The sequence below is a fragment of the Quercus robur genome, chromosome 4 (assembly GCF_932294415.1).
Source record: "Quercus robur chromosome 4, dhQueRobu3.1, whole genome shotgun sequence".
Taxonomy (NCBI): domain Eukaryota; kingdom Viridiplantae; phylum Streptophyta; class Magnoliopsida; order Fagales; family Fagaceae; genus Quercus; species Quercus robur.
In genome coordinates, this window is record NC_065537.1 from 61,157,749 (window position 1) to 61,179,826 (window position 22,078).

At 36.9% G+C, this 22,078-nt stretch overlaps 1 long non-coding RNA gene across 1 annotated transcript; it reads right to left on the bottom strand.

The window, feature by feature from the left end:
- Window positions 1-9,772: 9,772 nt before the first annotated feature.
- Window positions 9,773-17,289, bottom strand: LOC126724511 (uncharacterized). Its single transcript, XR_007655011.1, has 3 exons — window positions 17,010-17,289; window positions 10,799-10,962; window positions 9,773-9,986 (listed from the first exon to the last, which is right to left on the bottom strand). It is a non-coding gene; the product is annotated as an uncharacterized LOC126724511 (long non-coding RNA).
- Window positions 17,290-22,078: the final 4,789 nt, after the last annotated feature.

The window sequence follows — 22,078 nt, forward strand, 5'->3', positions numbered from 1 at the left end:
GTTCCCCACCTCTTGTTGGTAGCTAAACAGTACCAGCATACAATAAATAAAACAATATACTTGTAGGGACACGATTTCTAGACGGCCCAATAATGATGTTGGACTCGTACATGATAAATCCCTCACAATACGATTTGTAGAGAGTGGGTTTAAAAGGCTATCGTTTTGGTCACAGGGCGTTGGTCCAGGCCGGATCTTAGGGGAACTCAGGTAAGAAAGGGCTTCAGTCTGGATATCCAAGCCCTACAACTTCATAACCTGAAGGATTGGACTCCTCGAATCCTGTCCGAGGAGCACTAATGCCTTTCCCTGGTTACCCGGCGGTGGGGTTTTTTGTGGTGGTGTACATATATTATCCGGGCACTCTCATCCCTGGAGTTTTTTCTCCCAGGCGAGATGGGATCCCCTCTCTGATTAGTTTACCTTTTCTTTTATACCAGCCTACGTTCGATGTCCCTCGTCCACGTGTAGGGTCAATTTTTCTAGGACTGACATTTGTCCCGTCAGTCTAATCTCGCAATTGTTGGGGATGGTTGATAAAGCCGAAGAATCCGGCTCTGCTGGATGCTGAGTCTTATCTGGGAAGGGTAATGAGGGCAGCTTTCTCGAGATATTTTAGATCTCCTTTCCAGTCTGGCCCTATACCATTTTTACCCCTCTATTTTGGTGGAATTTTGGGTCTGCCGAGGACCGAACTGTCCTCGGCAATATCTCCGGGCCATTTGGGCTTTATGTTATGGAGCTTGGGCCGTAGCTGTCTTTGGCTTGGGCCCTTGGACTTCCCATGAGCAAATGAACCTGACCCATAAATTATTGGGCCCCACAATAGCCCCTCAAAACCCTGCTGTCCGACTTCATGGTTGGAGAGGGGGGTTTTGGTAATACCGAGCTTTTATTATGGCTCATTTAATTCAGCCCTTGACCGACGCTGGCGACTCTTCACCTCCCCAGGGAATGTGTCGGTCTACAAGACGTTTCCCTCAATTTGCGCACGATGCGTTTATGCCGTTTGGTTATCCAAAGCATGCCTTTAATATCTTCCTTTTACGAGACCTCCCAGATTCAACGGTTTTTTATGGCGTGGGGGAATGAAACGGGCGTATTCATGTTTGCAGATCTCCTTGGAGATTTGCGCGCATTAAGTACTCTCCTCTTCGTCCCCTATATAAAGAGAAGAAACAAGAGTTGTTTCTCCCACAGATGAATCCCTTTAATCCCCACAAAAAATTTGAAATCCTTAGATTCCCTCCGGAGTTTACTTTTGCTCCCCGATTATATCTTAGCCTGAAATATACTCACCGTAGTATTAAGCAATGAAGAAACCATTCGCATCCCAGAAACACCATGTTATAACGAAGCTCGAAATGGCTCGGTCAGGGCAGGGATGACGGAGACTCAAGATTCGTCTCGCATTCCTTTTAGCCAAAATCCGAAGCAGGGACTCGTCACGTCACACTTTCGGCGTGACTAAGCCGAGGAAGCACATCATCAGTACCACCCGCTCTCTCACGAGCATATCTAACACGGCACCAGTGTGTTAGGAGTCAGGACTGGGGCAGGGACTAAGTGCCCCTGCTTCTTCCTCTCTTCGTTCACTGGCGCTTCCCTTAGCTACTCTTTCTTCTTCTTTCCACCACCAGGTCCATCCTGGTGCCTTTCCTTCTCCCTCTTTTGCTCCTTTCTCTTTCTTCTCATCTCTTCCCTCTTCTTCTCCTCCTTCTTTTACTCATGTCCTCCATCTTCCTCATTCATCTCCTCCATCTTCCTCATTCATCTCCTCCATCCTCTTCTTCCTTCTCCTTCATATTCTTCTTCCTTCTCCTTCATTTTTTCCTAGAGCAGGTTCTTCTCTCAACATGAGCAATACTGAGGCAGAGATTGGAGGGACTTTGAAGACAAGTTTAAAAGACACCTGATTGTTTACTTATCTGTATTGCGGAGGTTATTGTTGCTTCGGCAATTCACTTTTTGTATAGACTTGTTTAAGCCCCTCTTTGTACGTTGTAATAATTTTTTATATTAATAAAAATTGTTGCTATTTTACTTCGCATGTTCTGTCTCTATGTTTTTATAAATTTGCAAGCGCTGCTCAGCACAATAGTATAGCATTTGAATCAATGACAACTAAGGCCAAAATACTTGCTAATAAAAAGATGCCACCATAACTTTAATAAAATTATTTGACATAGCAATGCCGACCAGTGAGGGACGACACTTACCTCAAAATTATCCGAGATGAGGGCTGAGTGTTCGATACAGTGTAAGAAGTAACTATCCGAGGACATGTCGCCCGCAAAATGAACAGTTTCCTTAGGCTACTGAATAGGGGGTCATTTTGCCATCTTAACATACTGGCCTTAACATTTTACAGTATTTGAGCCGAGGACTTTCCCATCCGAGTAGTTGGCGTCCCCATAGGCTTGAGTCCGAGGACCATGCAAGGCTTTGGTTCTGTTCAAAACTTTTCGAGTTCAGTTTCTCCCTTATCCCAGGTATTTCACGAGGCGCCGAGCAGGACGTTGTCCTTGGCAATGGTTATTCCTCGGCGTGGGCCATAATCCCGAGGCCCTCATACAGAACGGGCCTGGGCCGCGAATTCACAAGGCCCACAAGTTAAGAGGTATTTCTGTTGTCTTTGGCCACGCGGTACTCCTTTGCGTCCCAGTGTTCGAGGTGCGCCTTTACGAGGCTCCTTTAATCTTGTGGTTGCAGTTGGCGTCGGAAATTGAGCCAGAACCATTTTGTCTGTAGCGTCCCTTGGGATGCTGCGTGAATTAAATGCCACCACCTTATTCTCTTAAATAAATGGGAGAGACAGTTGCTTTACCTACACACAACTCCTTCAGCTTCCTCCCAAATCACAGCTCCTATATTCAGTGCTGTCCTCCCTTAGCATAACATGTTTGAGGCGAGGGTTGGGAAGAAAGAACTCTCTCCGCCACAGAAGCGCCGTGTCCTCCTGAGACTCAAAATAATGAGGTGTGGGCACAGGAAGCATAAGTTCAAAAGAATACTCCATTTCGACCGAGGGGAAAGGGTGTCTCTCCCTCTTTTAGTCAAAATTCGAAGCAGGTTCTGTTCATGCCAGAATTTTGGTGTGTCAGAAGAAAGATTCTCCGCCATCAGCGCCTCTGCCTTGTTGCAGGCAAATATTTGAAGAAAGCTCCTCAACTTCCAGCTCCCTGCACCTTTCCTTCAGCGGTGTCAGGCTCAAGTTGGGTTCTCTCTGCACCCTTTCTTCGAGGTTGCGGGCCCCAGGCTGGGTTCTTTGGCTGCCTGAGTTATGGGCATGTAAAAGCATTGAGGAAGAACGAGGTCTTGAAGCAGTAGCCAACCTCTCTCCTGTGCCACCTCCTCGGCTTTGTTTTATTATTATTATTATTATTATTATTATTATTATTATTATTTTATTTTATTTTTTTGTATCTTCTTACTCAATTATGTAGTGAGCTCTGACATAAGCTGATTCCAGCTTTTCATTGTACGCTGTACTACTTCTTTGCTTTAGTAAAAATAGAAATTTATTTACATGTTTTGAGTACTGATCTTTTGGCAACACTACTTTGTGAATGGGTGTGCTCCATGTGTGTGTTTCTTCAAGGATATTTAGAGCATGATACCTTGAAACATAATCTAACTAATTCTAATTTACCAATACTACCAGGTATTATGACGATAATTCATAGTAAATCAAACTTAGGAAACTAACCGGGGTAACAGTTGAATATTCTGTGATAAGCGCGTGAATACCGTCCGAGACTGATAATCTCTAAATAATCCATCCGAGCAGTTGACTGGGAAGTAGGGAACTCCGATTGTGCTTTTGTGTAATTGGTTTCCCCATAGGCTTGAGTCCGAGGACCATGCAAGGCCTTGGTTTTGTCCAAAACTTATGTTTTTTCTTTTGTGTACTTGGTTTCCCCATAGGCTTGAGTCCGAGGACCATGCAAGGCCTTGGTTCTGTCCAAAACTTATGTTTTTTTTTCCTTTGTGTACTTGGTTTCCCCATAGGCTTGAGTCCGAGGACCATGCAAGGCCTTGGTTCTGTCCAAAACTTATGTTTTTTCTTTTGCGTACTTGGTTTCCCCATAGGCTTGAGTCCGAGGACCATGCAAGGCCTTGGTTCTGTCCAAAACTTATGTTTTTTCTTTTGCGTACTTGGTTTCCCCATAGGCTTGAGTCCGAGGACCATGCAAGGCCTTGGTTCTGTCCAAAACTTATGTTTTTTCTTTTGTGTACTTGGTTTCCCCATAGGCTTGAGTCCGAGGACCATGCAAGGCCTTGGTTCTGTCCAAAACTTATGTTTTTTCTTTTGTGTACTTGGTTTCCCCATAGGCTTGAGTCCGAGGACCATGCAAAGCCTTGGTTCTGTCCAAAACTTATGTTTTTTCTTTTATGTACTTGGTTTCCCCATAGGCTTGAGTCCGAGGACCATGCAAGGCCTTGGTTCTGTCCAAAACTTATGTTTTTTCTTTATGTACTTGGTTTCCCCATAGGCTTGAGTCCGAGGACCATGCAAGGCCTTGGTTCTATCCAAAACTTATGTTTTTTCTTTTGTGTACTTGGTTTCCCCATAGGCTTGAGTCCGAGGACCATGCAAGGCCTTGGTTCTGTCCAAAACTTATGTTTTTTCTTTTATGTACTTGGTTTCCCCATAGGCTTGAGTCCAAGGACCATGCAAGACCTTGGTTCTGTCCAAAACTTATGTTTTTTCTTTTGCGTACTTGGTTTCCCCATAGGCTTGAGTCCGAGGACCATGCAAGGCCTTGGTTCTGTCCAAAACTTATGTTTTTTCTTTTATGTACTTGGTTTCCCCATAGGCTTGAGTCCGAGGACCATGCAAGGCCTTGGTTCTGTCCAAAACTTATGTTTTTTCTTTTATGTACTTGGTTTCCCCATAGGCTTGAGTCCGAGGACCATGCAAGGCCTTGGTTCTGTCCAAAACTTTTTTTGAGTACTTATTTGCTTCTTTCGCAGGTCAGCCCCTTGACCATGACGGGAAGAACTGACTTGAGGTCGGAAGCCCCTAGAGCTGCCCGTGCCGTTGGCATTACAGGATGTAAGCCTTGGCACAAGTTTATATCAGAGCGACAACTGCAGGTCACCGGAGATGAGGAAAAACTCGCGAATCTCTGCTTGCTAGAGAGTTGACTCATGCGCCACCTGTGCCAACGCGCAAGCCTTTCCCACAGACGGCGCCAATTGTAGGGACACGATTTCTAGACGGCCCAATAATGATGTTGGGCTCGTACATGATAGATCCCTCACAATACGATTTGTAGAGAGTGGGCTTAAAAGGCTATCGTTTTGGTCACGGGGCGTTGGTCCAGGCCGGATCTTAGGGGAACTCAGGTAAGAAAGGGCTTCAGTCTGGATATCCAAGCCCTACAACTTCATAAGCTGAAGGATTGGACTCCTCGGATCCTGTCCGAGGAGCACTAATGCCTTTCCCCGGTTACCCGGCGGTGGGGTTTTTTGTGGTGGTGTACATATATTATCCGGGCACTCTCATCCCTGGAGTTTTTTCTCCCAGGCGAGATGGGATCCCCTCTCTGATTAGTTTACCTTTTCTTTTATACCAGCCTACGTTCGATGTCCCTCGTCCACGTGTAGGGTCAATTTTTCCAGGACTGACATTTGTCCCGTCAGTCTAATCCCGCAATTGTTGGGGATGGTTGATAAAGCCAAAGAATCCGGCTCTGCTGGATGCTGAGTCTTATCTGGGAAGGGTAATGAGGTCAGCTTTCTCGAGATATTTTAGATCTCCTTTCCAGTCTGGCCCTATACCGTTTTTACCCCTCTATTTTGGTGGAATTTTGGGTCTACCGAGGACCGAACTGTCCTCGGCAATATCTCCGGGCCATTTGGGCTTTATGTTATGGAGCTTGGGCCGTAGCTGTCTTTGGCTTGGGCCCTTGGACTTCCCATGAGCAAATGGACCTGACCCATAAATTATTGGACCCCACAATACTCTTTGTGCTTTTCAAATTTTGGGTTGTTTTTATTTTGTCCTTTTATATTTCAAAATTTTCATCTTAATTCTTTATTTTTTATTTCGCTTTCATACAGGCATTGCTATCTATTTCCATTTGTAATCTCACCGTTCATAATATGTTTTTTTGCCTATAATAATAAAATTTCTACATTTCATAACAATTTTGAACTAGTATTTCATAAAATAGTTAAATTTGAAGAGTATTTAATGATTGTATTATTAACGAAAATGGACGGCATGACTAATATGAAAACATAATAAAAAAATAAATGATAAAAATGAAAATTTTGAAACATAAATAACCAAAATAAAACTCCAAAATCTCAGGGCCAAGAAATCATATATCAAAGTACTTCAAGTTTTCAAAGTTCTATGGTTGACCAAAAGAATTTTTCTCAAGATAATTATTACACAATGCTCATTTGTACCAAACAATTGATGCAATTTTTTTAAAGTTAAAAAACTTTCTATCTAGTAGGCTAGGTGCACAATGAAGTGGAGAGAGCTTTTTGAACTTTTTCGAAAAAGAACAAGAAAAGAAGGAAATTGGATAGAGCTTTTTAAACATTTTCAAAAAAAAAAAAAAAAACTTATTCTTCCTCATGGCCTGTATTTCCTCTAGAGATACCAGACATAATTCAACCGGTGATAAACGATGATAAGCACTCCATGTTATGCTCTATTTCATTGGTAGAAGAAATCAGAGGGTTAGTCTTTAGAATGAAGTCCCACAAATTTCCAAGTCTTGTGGTATGTCAGTATTAATTTTCAAACATTTTTGGAACATAGATTATCATTAAGTGGTAGTTGTAGTCATAAGATTTTTACGCAAAGTGGAAGTTGTTAGAATATAAGTCCAATGGACTTAAACCCATAGTGTAGAGTTATTTGTACATCACACATTGTCTACCTATATATAAGGCAGACCCTTATACTTTATTATTCACAGAAGTATTGAGAGAAACCATTCACACCAACCTAACTTTGATTTCAAAGGTAGAAAGGCTTCAATTGTTAACAACTTATTTTCTTTAAGTCCGTGAAATGTTTCTTAGAAGATAATTGCAAAGATTATGGCTTCAAAAGTGAAATCACCCACCAAAGATATATCATTTGCTCTTGATAAGAATCCTTTGTTTCCCGAATGAGAAATTCAAGATTAACACCATCATAGCACAAGAGGTGATTTACTCTACTTAAAAGAATGCATCTTAACCACCTCATTCTAAATTCTGATTAATGAATCCACATTTGGTTTTTTAAATCCCAAGAGGAGGCCACATATCTCACCCTTTCTCTTCAATTGTACTCTTAGTACTTTTGTATATAGTTCTATTATTATAATTCCTTGATACCAGTTGAGATTTACTAAGAGAATCTCTTCCATTGTACCATGGTTTGAATTCAGAGTGAGTGTTTTTCTTTGCACAGAAAAATACTAAATGTACTATCAATATTATTACAAAATACTTACAATTTGACATGATAATGAATGTGATTGGTGACACATCAACAAGAAAATAAATGAAATTTTCAATTACTTTTTTTTTTTGTTACATTTAAAATTTAATCCATCAATTATTGACTTATATGTAATAAAATTTATGATACCATTAGCTAATCTCCTTTACAAAAATTATCATTGGATTGTTTGTGTTATTTTGGTTATTAGAATTTCGATCTAAAAAATTAACTCCCAAGATATTAGGTTTGTGACAAATCCAAACTCTTCTATTAATATTTTCCTAAAAAAGACTAACAAATATAATCACCTTTACATTTTTTTCATCACATCATCAATAATTTTATTAGCTGCAAACTATGTAAATTTTTTTTTTTTTGAAAAATACTAAGTACTTTTAGCATACATACACGAGAAGAAGGGAGAAAGTCTTAAAGAAATTGACAATAATGTATATTCATTAGACCTTAACAAAAAAAAGACTAACATAATGTTTGATTTGTTAATAAAGGTGCAAATTATGTAATTAGATTCGTTAAACTTTAACAAAAAAGACTAATATAGTGTTTAATTTGTTAATAAAGGTGCAAATTATGTAATTAGATCCGTTAAACTTTAACAAAAAAGACTAACATAATGTTTGATTAGTCACAAACATAATGTTTTGGGAATCAATTATCTCTCCAAAAAAAAAAAAAAAGGTTTGCACCTTGCAGGCAAATTCATGCCCAACAAGAGAGTGGTACAATTTTTGGGGGGTCTGATCGATCACTACTTTGGGCTTGAGCTGGTCAAATGTCGGGTCCAGTTGTATTCGGCCCTTTAGTCCCAATGTTTTTAACAAAAACGTGGTAAAGTTGTGGACTTTGGTTTAAGTCTTATTCCCCAATCACAGGCCCACAAAAAGGAGCAGGAATAAAAAGAAAATTAGTGCTTTTTTATTTTTATTTTTTGGTAGAATAAATTATTGTTTTCTTCTAAACTTTAAACACAAAAAAAAAAAAAAAAAAAAAGTAGATTCTAGTTTACTTAATTGGTAAAATGTCTTATCATCGAATAGAGATTTGAGGTTCAATCATAACCTACATCAAACCATACATTGAAACCATCTCTAAAAAAAAAAAAACAAAAACAAAAACAGATCCTTCCAACAAGCAATCCCTCTCCAATATTTATTATTTAGAGACAAACTTTTTTTTTTTTTTTTTGTGGGTGGGGGAAGGGGGGTGGTGGGTTGTGATAAACCAATTTTAATACACAAAATATTATAAGAATACAAAAACACTCTCAGTAGTTTTAACCAGAACCAACCTTCAATAGCATGTAATTTTGAGGGAGGAATGTTTGGCAATTCTGTGGAGATGGTGTTCGAGACTTCAATACATTTATAGATATATTTTATTTTCCACAATTCTTAATGTGACATGTTATGATTGATGTATAATAAAAAAAGTATCAATGATGGACCAATATGAATTGTGATAATGAAATCCCTCTGATCATAACTTATTATCACATTAATAAATTGTGAAAAAATTTCGAAACTCTAGAGAATTAGGTGTTTGATCAGTAGAAGCCACTTTTAGATTAACCTTTGTCTCTTATTAATATTTGCTAGTTGCTCAAATTGAAACCAGGGCCAAGGGTTTAGAAATTCCTCACTTAATTGGATTTTTTGAAAAATGCGTGAGTTAACAACAAGAGTGAAAAACCCTAAATGACTAAAGTTCCTAAATGACTAAATTGAATTATCAAGCCTAATTTGTCTCTACTTCCATTGATTTGAAGTAAATTAAACTTATTTGAAGTAACTTTTATTCGAAATAAACTTAATCTAACTAATCAAATAACATCATTACGAAGTAAACTGGATTGTAGTAAATCATCTCAAAGTAAAGTTAATTGTAGTAATCACAACAGATTAAAGCCAAAGTCATTAATCTGACATATAATTGATTCAAAGCAAGCAGGAAATCAGATAAAATATAAATAGACACTTTAATATTGCATCAAACTTAACTAATAATGACTTAACAAGATCGCAAGTATAAAAGAAACAACATTCAACAAAAAGTCTTCTATGAAGCCTAAGAACTAATAAAATTTCCTAAGGAACTAAATACAAATAATCTCCAGTATATTTTGGATTGTGCATGGTCCTTTTCTTTGTAGAATCACTACAAAACGCGGGGGTCTTGGGCCGCGTTTTTTAAGCTGTGGCTATAAAAAACGCGGCCCAAGATGGACTGAAGCCGCGTTTCATAAAAACGAGGCCATACACAAGTTCTTAGGCCGCGTTTTTTAAACGTGGCCATAGACGGGACCTTAGGCCGCGTTTATTTGAGCTAAAAACGCGGCCTAAGGACCTCCGTACTTTATTTTTTGGCAACTTTTTTTTTTCTTTTCCTTAACTGTGGCCACGTTTAAAAAACGTGGCCATAGACAGGTTCTTAGGCCACGTTTTTTAAACGTGGCCATAGACGGGACCTTAGGCCGCGTTTATTTGAGCTAAAAACGCGGCCTAAGGACCTCCGTACTTTATTTTTTGGCAACTTTTTTTTTTCTTTTCCTTAACTGTGGCCACGTTTAAAAAACGTGGCCATAGACAGGTTCTTAGGCCACGTTTTTTAAACGTGGCCATAGACGGGACCTTAGGCCGCGTTTATTTGAGCTAAAAACGCGACTTAAGGACCTCCGTACTTTATTTTTTGGCAACTTTTTTTTTTCTTTTCCTTAACTGTGGCCACGTTTAAAAAACGTGGCCATAGACAGGTTCTTAGGCCACGTTTTTTAAACGTGGCCATAGACGGGTTCTTAGGCCGCGTTTATTTGAGCTAAAAACGCGGCCTAAGTACCTCCGTACTTTATTTTTTGGCAATTTTTTTTTTCTTTTCCTTAACTGTGGCCACGTTTAAAAAACGTGGCCATAGACAGGTTCTTAGGCCACGTTTTTTAAACGTGGCCATAGACGGGTTCTTAGGCCGCGTTTATTTGAGCTAAAAACGCGGCCTAAGTACCTCCGTACTTTATTTTTTGGCAATTTTTTTTTTCTTTTCCTTAACTGTGGCCACGTTTAAAAAACGTGGCCATAGACAGGTTCTTAGGCCACGTTTTTTAAACGTGGCCATAGACGGGTTCTTAGGCCGCGTTTATTTGAGCTAAAAACGCGGCCTAAGGACCTCCGTACTTTATTTTTTGGCAATTTTTTTTTTCTTTTCCTTAACTGTGGCCACGTTTAAAAAACGTGGCCATAGACAGGTTCTTAGGCCACGTTTTTTAAACGTGGCCATAGACGGGTTCTTAGGCCGCGTTTATTTGAGCTAAAAACGCGGCCTAAGGACCTCCGTACTTTATTTTTTGGCAACTTTTTTTTTTTCTTTTCCTTAACTGTGGCCACGTTTAAAAAACGTGGCCATAGACAGGTTCTTAGGCCACGTTTTTTAAACGTGGCCATAGACGGGACCTTAGGCCGCGTTTATTTGAGCTAAAAACGCGGCCTAAGGACCTTCGTGTTTTATTTTTTGACAAACTTTTTTTTTTCTTTCTTTTCCTTAACTGGGGCCATTCAATAGTAACCCAAACACCCTAAAACCCCATTTCCCAGAGCCACAAAACATTTCAACCCAGAGCCATTTCGGTCAAAAAAAAAAAAAAAAAAAAAAACACAAACCACAAACATCGTCGCCGTTGAGCTCAGCCGTCGCCGATGAAGCTCAACGGCGACGCTCAAGCGGCGTCGCGATCGACGCTGATCGCGGCGCTCAAGCAGCGTCGCGATCGACGCTGATCGCGGCGCTCAAGCAGCGTCGCGATCGACGCTGATCGCGGCGCTCAAGCAGCGTCGCGATCGACGCTGGAATCGCGACGCTCCAGCGTCGATCGCGGCGCTCAAGCGTCGCGATCGCCTGAAGCGTCGATTGCGGCGCTCAAGCGACGCGATCGACGCCGAGCGTTGGCGATCGGCGTCGATCGCGACGCTTGAGCGCCGCCGTTGGCCTACTGAGTTTCATTTTGATTTTCTTCATTTGTTACTGTTGATTTTGCTCTGTTTGGCTGCTGGGTCAATGCAGGAATCAGTGAAGGAAAATGGGTTTCTTCTTTTTTAGCTAAAGTTTTGGTTTTGTTGAGTTTCTTGTGTTCTGTTTGTTTACTGGGGAAATAGAATGAATAGAAAGAAAATGATTTCTGGGGTTTATTTGGTTTTCGAAAGAATGAATTTCTTTGGTGCTGATCTATTTCTCTGGTTAGTATCTCTTGCCCTATCTTTTTCCTTTCCGCCGCATCAATAGAATTAGACAAGTTTTTTTTTTTGGGTCAGGAATTCTTAGTAAAATTATCTCTCTTTGCTTTATTTTTCTTTGACCCATGGCCGAAAATTATTTTCTTTTGTTTGATAGTGTTTTGATTAATTTTTTGTTTGAGCATATGGACTCTTTTTCGTTGAAGGAGATGTTTTGTTTGTGTTCTTGTACTGTTTTCTTGTATTTTAGAACATGTTGTGGTTGATTAATTTTGAAATTTTCTGGGTTTTTGTTTGAATTTGAATTTGCTGGGTTTGTATTTTTGTTTTGAATTTCTTTATTTATTTAAAATTGAAATTTTAAAGTTTGAAAGTATTAATTTTAAAAATTTTAATTTTAATTTAAAAAAAAAACTTTTGATTACCGAAAATTAATTTTTGGTAATCAAAGTTTTTTTTTTTTTAAAAAATTTAAGGGTATATAGCCGCGTTTTAAACGTGGCCTAAGGTTAAAACCTTGGGCCGCGTTTAAAATGCGGCCCAAGACCACAACCTTAGGCCGCGTTTTAAACGCGGCTATAGGACCTGGTCTTGGGCCGCGGTTAAAAAGTGTGGCCATAGGACCGTGAGTCCTATAGTCACAGGTTTTAGGCCACACTAGAAAGCGTGGCCTAAAAAAACGCGGCTATAGGCTATAGCCACGTTTTTTTGACATATAGCCACGTTTTAAAAACGCGGCCATAGAACCTTTTTTTTGTAGTGAATGAACTGCTATTTATACTTAAGGCATTGTCAATTATGCCTAGTTCCACTTTTCGTGTGTTGCTTCATAGTAAATTTTCTCTACCAAGTGTCTCACTACTTACAAGACTTGATAACCTCTTGTAACTAATTAGGATATGTTGCCCAAGATCAATGCTTGATAGTTGAATGCAATGGCGGAGCCAGGGGGGCGAGAGGAGGCAACTGGCCTCTCTGACTTCTTAAAAAAGACTATTCCTGTATGCCTCAACCTATGTCTTGCCCCTCCTAATATAAAATAATTACAAAAAAGCATCACTCTTCAATTTTGAGTAAAATCAACCAAAACTGAAGGTGCAATTGGAAATTTAAAAAAAAAAGAAAAAAGAATGAAGTTAGTAGTAGCACCATACAAAAGGGAGCAAATAGCTCCTGACAAAGTCAAAACTTTGTTTCAGACTTTTCACTTTTCCCACTAAAAGTCATGCCTATCCCCCCCCCCCCCCCCCCTTTTTTTTTTTTTTTTTTTTTTTTTTTTTTTTTTAAGACACAACAATTTTTATATTTTAAAGAAAAGGTGGGTAAAGTTTAGTGGTTCTTATCTTGATCCAGCATTTAATTATGAGAAGTGTTATGTTTATAATATTTTTACAAAAAATTATATGTGATAAATTGTTATTAGTTCTAATTTGAACTCACAATAATAAAATTACTTTTTCGCCACCAATAATAGTCAATAACAACATACTACTTAGAATTTGTTATGAAAGAGTTATGAAAGTATTGTGAACATAGGATTTTTCTATAATTATTTTAATTTCCTATTAACATCTGGTCTCCTTAGCAGCAACTATAAAAACATTTTGTAAATTTTATTTGTGACTCTAGAATTATTGCAATTTGTTTATGTCTCATGCCATTTTAATTAGTGAGTCCCATATTTTACACACAATAATAGTAATAAACTACTTAATGCTCTTTAAGACACTAAAACTATCTCTATTTTTTTTTTCTCTTCCATCTTGGTTTTTTTATGATTCCAAACTCTGGATTTTTGTTATGAATCCAAATTTTAAATACTCATAAGAGTAGAAAAAAAAATGTTCAATTCTATATTTTTTGATCAAGTGAACCTATATACTAATTTGTACGTGTATTGCTATACTCTTAACACTTTTAGATTGACAAAATATTATGATTTACATTTATATTAGATTTTGTTTGACAATTACATTAGTTTACAATTATTTACTTATTTTGTTATAAATATTGACTAATATTTTTTAGACTAGCTTTATTGTAATCTTATCCCCTAAACTAAAATCCTGGGTTCACTACTGGTTGAATGGGCATATATTAATGGGTCCGAAGTGAGATTAATGTGATAACAAACTTTGTTAAATTGTTAAGAGTTTTATAACTCATTATTGGCATTGTCTCAATCTCCTTTATGGTGTGATTATCAATTAGAAAAGAAAGTTATGAAAAACTTTTGTTCCTAAACTTAATAAGGTACTGTACCGTGACAATTATACCAAAAGTAAAAGTTGTGGTCCATAAATTTATTTATTTATTTATTTTTATCTAGTTTTCAAAAAATAAAAAATAAAAATCTAGAAGAGTTGATGCTGAATTGTCAAACAAAAGTAAACAAGCGTACTACGTTGCTTTCATAGTTCTATGTTGGATTGAACACTCAACCATATTACATAGCAAGGGTCTTCACTAATATGTAGTTGATAATTGAGTTAGAACTCTAACACATGCAAGTACCCACACAGGTTGTTTTCAACCGTGCTTATAATGGAGACTTCTACAGACTACAGAGGAGGTATCTCATGGAGCGGCCTTGAAAGACTCTCCTTTCATAGCATGTGAAACTCGTAAATGTTGAAGTCCCACCTACTATGAAAGAGTAGTTTGTTTGAATTTGGTTTCGTACTATTGTTCCATTCCACATAAGATACTACCAAAAACCATATTCAGAAGTGTTTGGGAGGACCAAAATTAAATTGATTTACAAATTTTCTTTACCAATCAGTTTCCTATTTGCTTGTATAAGCAAGCTATTCCATAGATGAAAGTGAGCCCTTCAATTATTTATTTTGTCCACAAGCTCTCTCACTTTCAAACAAGGACGAAGCTAGGTGTTTGATTGAGAAGAGGGGGGGGGGGGGGGGGGGAGTAGGGACCGGAGTATTAGAAATTTTTGGAATTGGGATATCAATATTTGATAGAATTCAAATATCAACAATTTTTAGAATTGAGGCCAATATTTTGAACTCCATTCCGAATTGACTACTAGAGTGGAATATTTCGGTACCAATGTATACTGATACACTGTTTTTAATATTAACATCAAATTAATATATATATATATATATATTGACACGTACACCCACATGACACACGACATTGTTAAACTAAATGAAAGTATAATTTGTAATGGATTAAATATAATGTTTTAAAATAAAATCAAATAAAATGATTAGATTGTTATTAACAATAGGGTCCGATTACATTAATCATCCATTTTGAGAAACTTTTTATCGAAAATTGAAAAAACTGTAAAAAAAGTTAGTCAATTTTTTATTTTCTCATAAAAAGTTTCATAAAATAGTTTACTAATGTATGTCCTAAGATATTTTGTAAACTATATGACTAAAATTACTTTTTCTCTATCCAATTTAACTCGTTTCTTATTTTTCTCATCTCTGCTTGCACGTCTTCATTAGCATGCCTCTAAATCTGCCTTCTAATAATTTTATTCATTTTTTTTTTCAATGTGCCTCTATTATTTTTTGTTACATCATGTTCTTCATTTTGTTCTCACCGTCCTTTCTCTCACTGTGCCTCTTGAATATTACTTTAGTCAGACTCAATTCATCATATTTTTCTCATTTGTTTTAAATGAAGACAAAGAGTAGTCTGGGCGATGGTTCACAGAATGATCATAAATTTATTTAGGTCCGAAATGTCAGAAGTGAGCTGATTATAAAAAGGAAGAAATCAATGATGACCAAATTTAATGTTTTTTGGGTTAATTGAACCTTAAATATTCCTATTGAATTTGAACTGGAGAGTTGAATTAAAAACTTGAAATTCTGACGCTGAAGTGGGTCCAGTTAATCACCTTAAATAGCTAGATTGAACAGGACTTGACCTAATTAAGACTATGCAGCAGAGATAACATAAAAGAGTAAGGTAATGAATGGTCATCTTAGGACAAAAACACAAGAACAGAAATGTAAAGTATAAATGGTACCACTAGCTTTGTGGTGTATATGTCTGGTGTGGGTGTAAGTAACCTACACCATTCTTCAAAATCTCAAAAGTCTTCACCATCTTTGGATGATTTAAACCATTTTTATGTATCTTGGGCAGGACCATGCCTAATATTCATTTATTAACATGCAAAACTTAGTCCCAGAAGCGACATATTGACAGGCAACTGAGACAAGCGGATAAAAAAAAAAAATTCTTACTTTTTGATAAGTTAAAAAATTTCCTAGAGGGGGAAAGCATATGTGGGATATGTGATCTAACCTACGTTTTTTTGTGTGTACAACACAATATCATTAGCTTATGATACATTTTTACATGTTCTATTACTTGAAAACGTGCATATCTGGCTGTTTTTAGCTGGTGTTCACTGGGAATTATTTATTATTATGTTGTGTACGTCCTTGGAAAAATTATCTGATATCCAAGTCATATGAAGCACGCCTCTCACAAGCATGTGACAGGAACAAGATACTAACACGCCGTATTGACCCGTAGATCCATGTTTTGGTCATTGATAGCAATAGATCACTGTTTCTGACACAGTGCAGCATGCAAAACAATCTAATTCACAACCAATTCATGAAAAAAGAGAAAATGGGTATAGTAGGGTTGTGTACAAGAATCGAATCGGTGCAATGGTTAGAGAGGTTAGACCGTCTCTTTGCTTTTTGTCCTTCAGAAAAGTATCTAATTTCTCTAACACGGACCTCTGTACTATAATCAGATGATTACAAAGTTGTGCTCCTAGGGACCAAAGAGTACAGCTGCCACCATGCATACAGGGGCAGAGGTACATTATGGCCCCCCAAATTTTTTTAGAAACCCTCTAATAGTTGGTAAATTTATATTTCACCCCATTTTTTAATAGCCGGTCCCACAAGAATAAAGCTTGGCCCCCCTCCTTCAACACATCAACCAAATTTGGATCCTAAAATCCTAATTTTTCACAATTTGTCTTTTTTTCATTCATTCTCTCAACACTCCAACCATATCTCATGTACTTTTATTAACTTCTTATAATTTTTAGTTTTAGTTCCATTTAGAAGATTTATTCATTTTTTAAACGTGGCCATAGACGGGTTCTTAGGCCGCGTTTATTTGAGCTAAAAACGCGGCCTAAGGACCTCCGTACTTTATTTTTTGGCAATTTTTTTTTTCTTTTCCTTAACTGTGGCCACGTTTAAAAAACGTGGCCATAGACAGGTTCTTAGGCCACGTTTTTTAAACGTGGCCATAGACGGGTTCTTAGGCCGCGTTTATTTGAGCTAAAAACGCGGCCTAAGGACCTCCGTACTTTATTTTTTGGCAACTTTTTTTTTTTCTTTTCCTTAACTGTGGCCACGTTTAAAAAACGTGGCCATAGACAGGTTCTTAGGCCACGTTTTTTAAACGTGGCCATAGACGGGACCTTAGGCCGCGTTTATTTGAGCTAAAAACGCGGCCTAAGGACCTTCGTGTTTTATTTTTTGACAAACTTTTTTTTTTCTTTCTTTTCCTTAACTGGGGCCATTCAATAGTAACCCAAACACCCTAAAACCCCATTTCCCAGAGCCACAAAACATTTCAACCCAGAGCCATTTCGGCAAAAAAAAAAAAAAAAAAAAAAACACAAACCACAAACATCGTCGCCGTTGAGCTCAGCCGTCGCCGATGAAGCTCAACGGCGACGCTCAAGCGGCGTCGCGATCGACGCTGATCGCGGCGCTCAAGCAGCGTCGCGATCGACGCTGATCGCGGCGCTCAAGCAGCGTCGCGATCGACGCTGATCGCGGCGCTCAAGCAGCGTCGCGATCGACGCTGGAATCGCGACGCTCCAGCGTCGATCGCGGCGCTCAAGCGTCGCGATCGCCTGAAGCGTCGATTGCGGCGCTCAAGCGACGCGATCGACGCCGAGCGTTGGCGATCGGCGTCGATCGCGACGCTTGAGCGCCGCCGTTGGCCTACTGAGTTTCATTTTGATTTTCTTCATTTGTTACTGTTGATTTTGCTCTGTTTGGCTGCTGGGTCAATGCAGGAATCAGTGAAGGAAAATGGGTTTCTTCTTTTTTAGCTAAAGTTTTGGTTTTGTTGAGTTTCTTGTGTTCTGTTTGTTTACTGGGGAAATAGAATGAATAGAAAGAAAATGATTTCTGGGGTTTATTTGGTTTTCGAAAGAATGAATTTCTTTGGTGCTGATCTATTTCTCTGGTTAGTATCTCTTGCCCTATCTTTTTCCTTTCCGCCGCATCAATAGAATTAGACAAGTTTTTTTTTTTGGGTCAGGAATTCTTAGTAAAATTATCTCTCTTTGCTTTATTTTTCTTTGACCCATGGCCGAAAATTATTTTCTTTTGTTTGATAGTGTTTTGATTAATTTTTTGTTTGAGCATATGGACTCTTTTTCGTTGAAGGAGATGTTTTGTTTGTGTTCTTGTACTGTTTTCTTGTATTTTAGAACATGTTGTGGTTGATTAATTTTGAAATTTTCTGGGTTTTTGTTTGAATTTGAATTTGCTGGGTTTGTATTTTTGTTTTGAATTTCTTTATTTATTTAAAATTGAAATTTTAAAGTTTGAAAGTATTAATTTTAAAAATTTTAATTTTAATTTAAAAAAAAAACTTTTGATTACCGAAAATTAATTTTTGGTAATCAAAGTTTTTTTTTTTTAAAAAAATTTAAGGGTATATAGCCGCGTTTTAAACGTGGCCTAAGGTTAAAACCTTGGGCCGCGTTTAAAATGCGGCCCAAGACCACAACCTTAGGCCGCGTTTTAAACGCGGCTATAGGACCTGGTCTTGGGCCGCGGTTAAAAAGTGTGGCCATAGGACCGTGAGTCCTATAGTCACAGGTTTTAGGCCACACTAGAAAGCGTGGCCTAAAAAAAACGCGGCTATAGGCTATAGCCACGTTTTTTTGACATATAGCCACGTTTTAAAAACGCGGCCATAGAACCTTTTTTTTGTAGTGAATGAACTGCTATTTATACTTAAGGCATTGTCAATTATGCCTAGTTCCACTTTTCGTGTGTTGCTTCATAGTAAATTTTCTCTACCAAGTGTCTCACTACTTACAAGACTTGATAACCTCTTGTAACTAATTAGGATATGTTGCCCAAGATCAATGCTTGATAGTTGAATGCAATGGCGGAGCCAGGGGGGCGAGAGGAGGCAACTGGCCTCTCTGACTTCTTAAAAAAGACTATTCCTGTATGCCTCAACCTATGTCTTGCCCCTCCTAATATAAAATAATTACAAAAAAGCATCACTCTTCAATTTTGAGTAAAATCAACCAAAACTGAAGGTGCAATTGGAAATTTAAAAAAAAAAGAAAAAAGAATGAAGTTAGTAGTAGCACCATACAAAAGGGAGCAAATAGCTCCTGACAAAGTCAAAACTTTGTTTCAGACTTTTCACTTTTCCCACTAAAAGTCATGCCTATCCCCCCCCCCCCCCCCCCTTTTTTTTTTTTTTTTTTTTTTTTTTTTTTTTTTAAGACACAACAATTTTTATATTTTAAAGAAAAGGTGGGTAAAGTTTAGTGGTTCTTATCTTGATCCAGCATTTAATTATGAGAAGTGTTATGTTTATAATATTTTTACAAAAAATTATATGTGATAAATTGTTATTAGTTCTAATTTGAACTCACAATAATAAAATTACTTTTTCGCCACCAATAATAGTCAATAACAACATACTACTTAGAATTTGTTATGAAAGAGTTATGAAAGTATTGTGAACATAGGATTTTTCTATAATTATTTTAATTTCCTATTAACATCTGGTCTCCTTAGCAGCAACTATAAAAACATTTTGTAAATTTTATTTGTGACTCTAGAATTATTGCAATTTGTTTATGTCTCATGCCATTTTAATTAGTGAGTCCCATATTTTACACACAATAATAGTAATAAACTACTTAATGCTCTTTAAGACACTAAAACTATCTCTATTTTTTTTTTCTCTTCCATCTTGGTTTTTTTATGATTCCAAACTCTGGATTTTTGTTATGAATCCAAATTTTAAATACTCATAAGAGTAGAAAAAAAAATGTTCAATTCTATATTTTTTGATCAAGTGAACCTATATACTAATTTGTACGTGTATTGCTATACTCTTAACACTTTTAGATTGACAAAATATTATGATTTACATTTATATTAGATTTTGTTTGACAATTACATTAGTTTACAATTATTTACTTATTTTGTTATAAATATTGACTAATATTTTTTAGACTAGCTTTATTGTAATCTTATCCCCTAAACTAAAATCCTGGGTTCACTACTGGTTGAATGGGCATATATTAATGGGTCCGAAGTGAGATTAATGTGATAACAAACTTTGTTAAATTGTTAAGAGTTTTATAACTCATTATTGGCATTGTCTCAATCTCCTTTATGGTGTGATTATCAATTAGAAAAGAAAGTTATGAAAAACTTTTGTTCCTAAACTTAATAAGGTACTGTACCGTGACAATTATACCAAAAGTAAAAGTTGTGGTCCATAAATTTATTTATTTATTTATTTTTATCTAGTTTTCAAAAAATAAAAAATAAAAATCTAGAAGAGTTGATGCTGAATTGTCAAACAAAAGTAAACAAGCGTACTACGTTGCTTTCATAGTTCTATGTTGGATTGAACACTCAACCATATTACATAGCAAGGGTCTTCACTAATATGTAGTTGATAATTGAGTTAGAACTCTAACACATGCAAGTACCCACACAGGTTGTTTTCAACCGTGCTTATAATGGAGACTTCTACAGACTACAGAGGAGGTATCTCATGGAGCGGCCTTGAAAGACTCTCCTTTCATAGCATGTGAAACTCGTAAATGTTGAAGTCCCACCTACTATGAAAGAGTAGTTTGTTTGAATTTGGTTTCGTACTATTGTTCCATTCCACATAAGATACTACCAAAAACCATATTCAGAAGTGTTTGGGAGGACCAAAATTAAATTGATTTACAAATTTTCTTTACCAATCAGTTTCCTATTTGCTTGTATAAGCAAGCTATTCCATAGATGAAAGTGAGCCCTTCAATTATTTATTTTGTCCACAAGCTCTCTCACTTTCAAACAAGGACGAAGCTAGGTGTTTGATTGAGAAGAGGGGGGGGGGGGGGGGGTGAGTAGGGACCGGAGTATTAGAAATTTTTGGAATTGGGATATCAATATTTGATAGAATTCAAATATCAACAATTTTTAGAATTGAGGCCAATATTTTGAACTCCATTCCGAATTGACTACTAGAGTGGAATATTTCGGTACCAATGTATACTGATACACTGTTTTTAATATTAACATCAAATTAATATATATATATATATATATTGACACGTACACCCACATGACACACGACATTGTTAAACTAAATGAAAGTATAATTTGTAATGGATTAAATATAATGTTTTAAAATAAAATCAAATAAAATGATTAGATTGTTATTAACAATAGGGTCCGATTACATTAATCATCCATTTTGAGAAACTTTTTATCGAAAATTGAAAAAACTGTAAAAAAAGTTAGTCAATTTTTTATTTTCTCATAAAAAGTTTCATAAAATAGTTTACTAATGTATGTCCTAAGATATTTTGTAAACTATATGACTAAAATTACTTTTTCTCTATCCAATTTAACTCGTTTCTTATTTTTCTCATCTCTGCTTGCACGTCTTCATTAGCATGCCTCTAAATCTGCCTTCTAATAATTTTATTCATTTTTTTTTTCAATGTGCCTCTATTATTTTTTGTTACATCATGTTCTTCATTTTGTTCTCACCGTCCTTTCTCTCACTGTGCCTCTTGAATATTACTTTAGTCAGACTCAATTCATCATATTTTTCTCATTTGTTTTAAATGAAGACAAAGAGTAGTCTGGGCGATGGTTCACAGAATGATCATAAATTTATTTAGGTCCGAAATGTCAGAAGTGAGCTGATTATAAAAAGGAAGAAATCAATGATGACCAAATTTAATGTTTTTTGGGTTAATTGAACCTTAAATATTCCTATTGAATTTGAACTGGAGAGTTGAATTAAAAACTTGAAATTCTGACGCTGAAGTGGGTCCAGTTAATCACCTTAAATAGCTAGATTGAACAGGACTTGACCTAATTAAGACTATGCAGCAGAGATAACATAAAAGAGTAAGGTAATGAATGGTCATCTTAGGACAAAAACACAAGAACAGAAATGTAAAGTATAAATGGTACCACTAGCTTTGTGGTGTATATGTCTGGTGTGGGTGTAAGTAACCTACACCATTCTTCAAAATCTCAAAAGTCTTCACCATCTTTGGATGATTTAAACCATTTTTATGTATCTTGGGCAGGACCATGCCTAATATTCATTTATTAACATGCAAAACTTAGTCCCA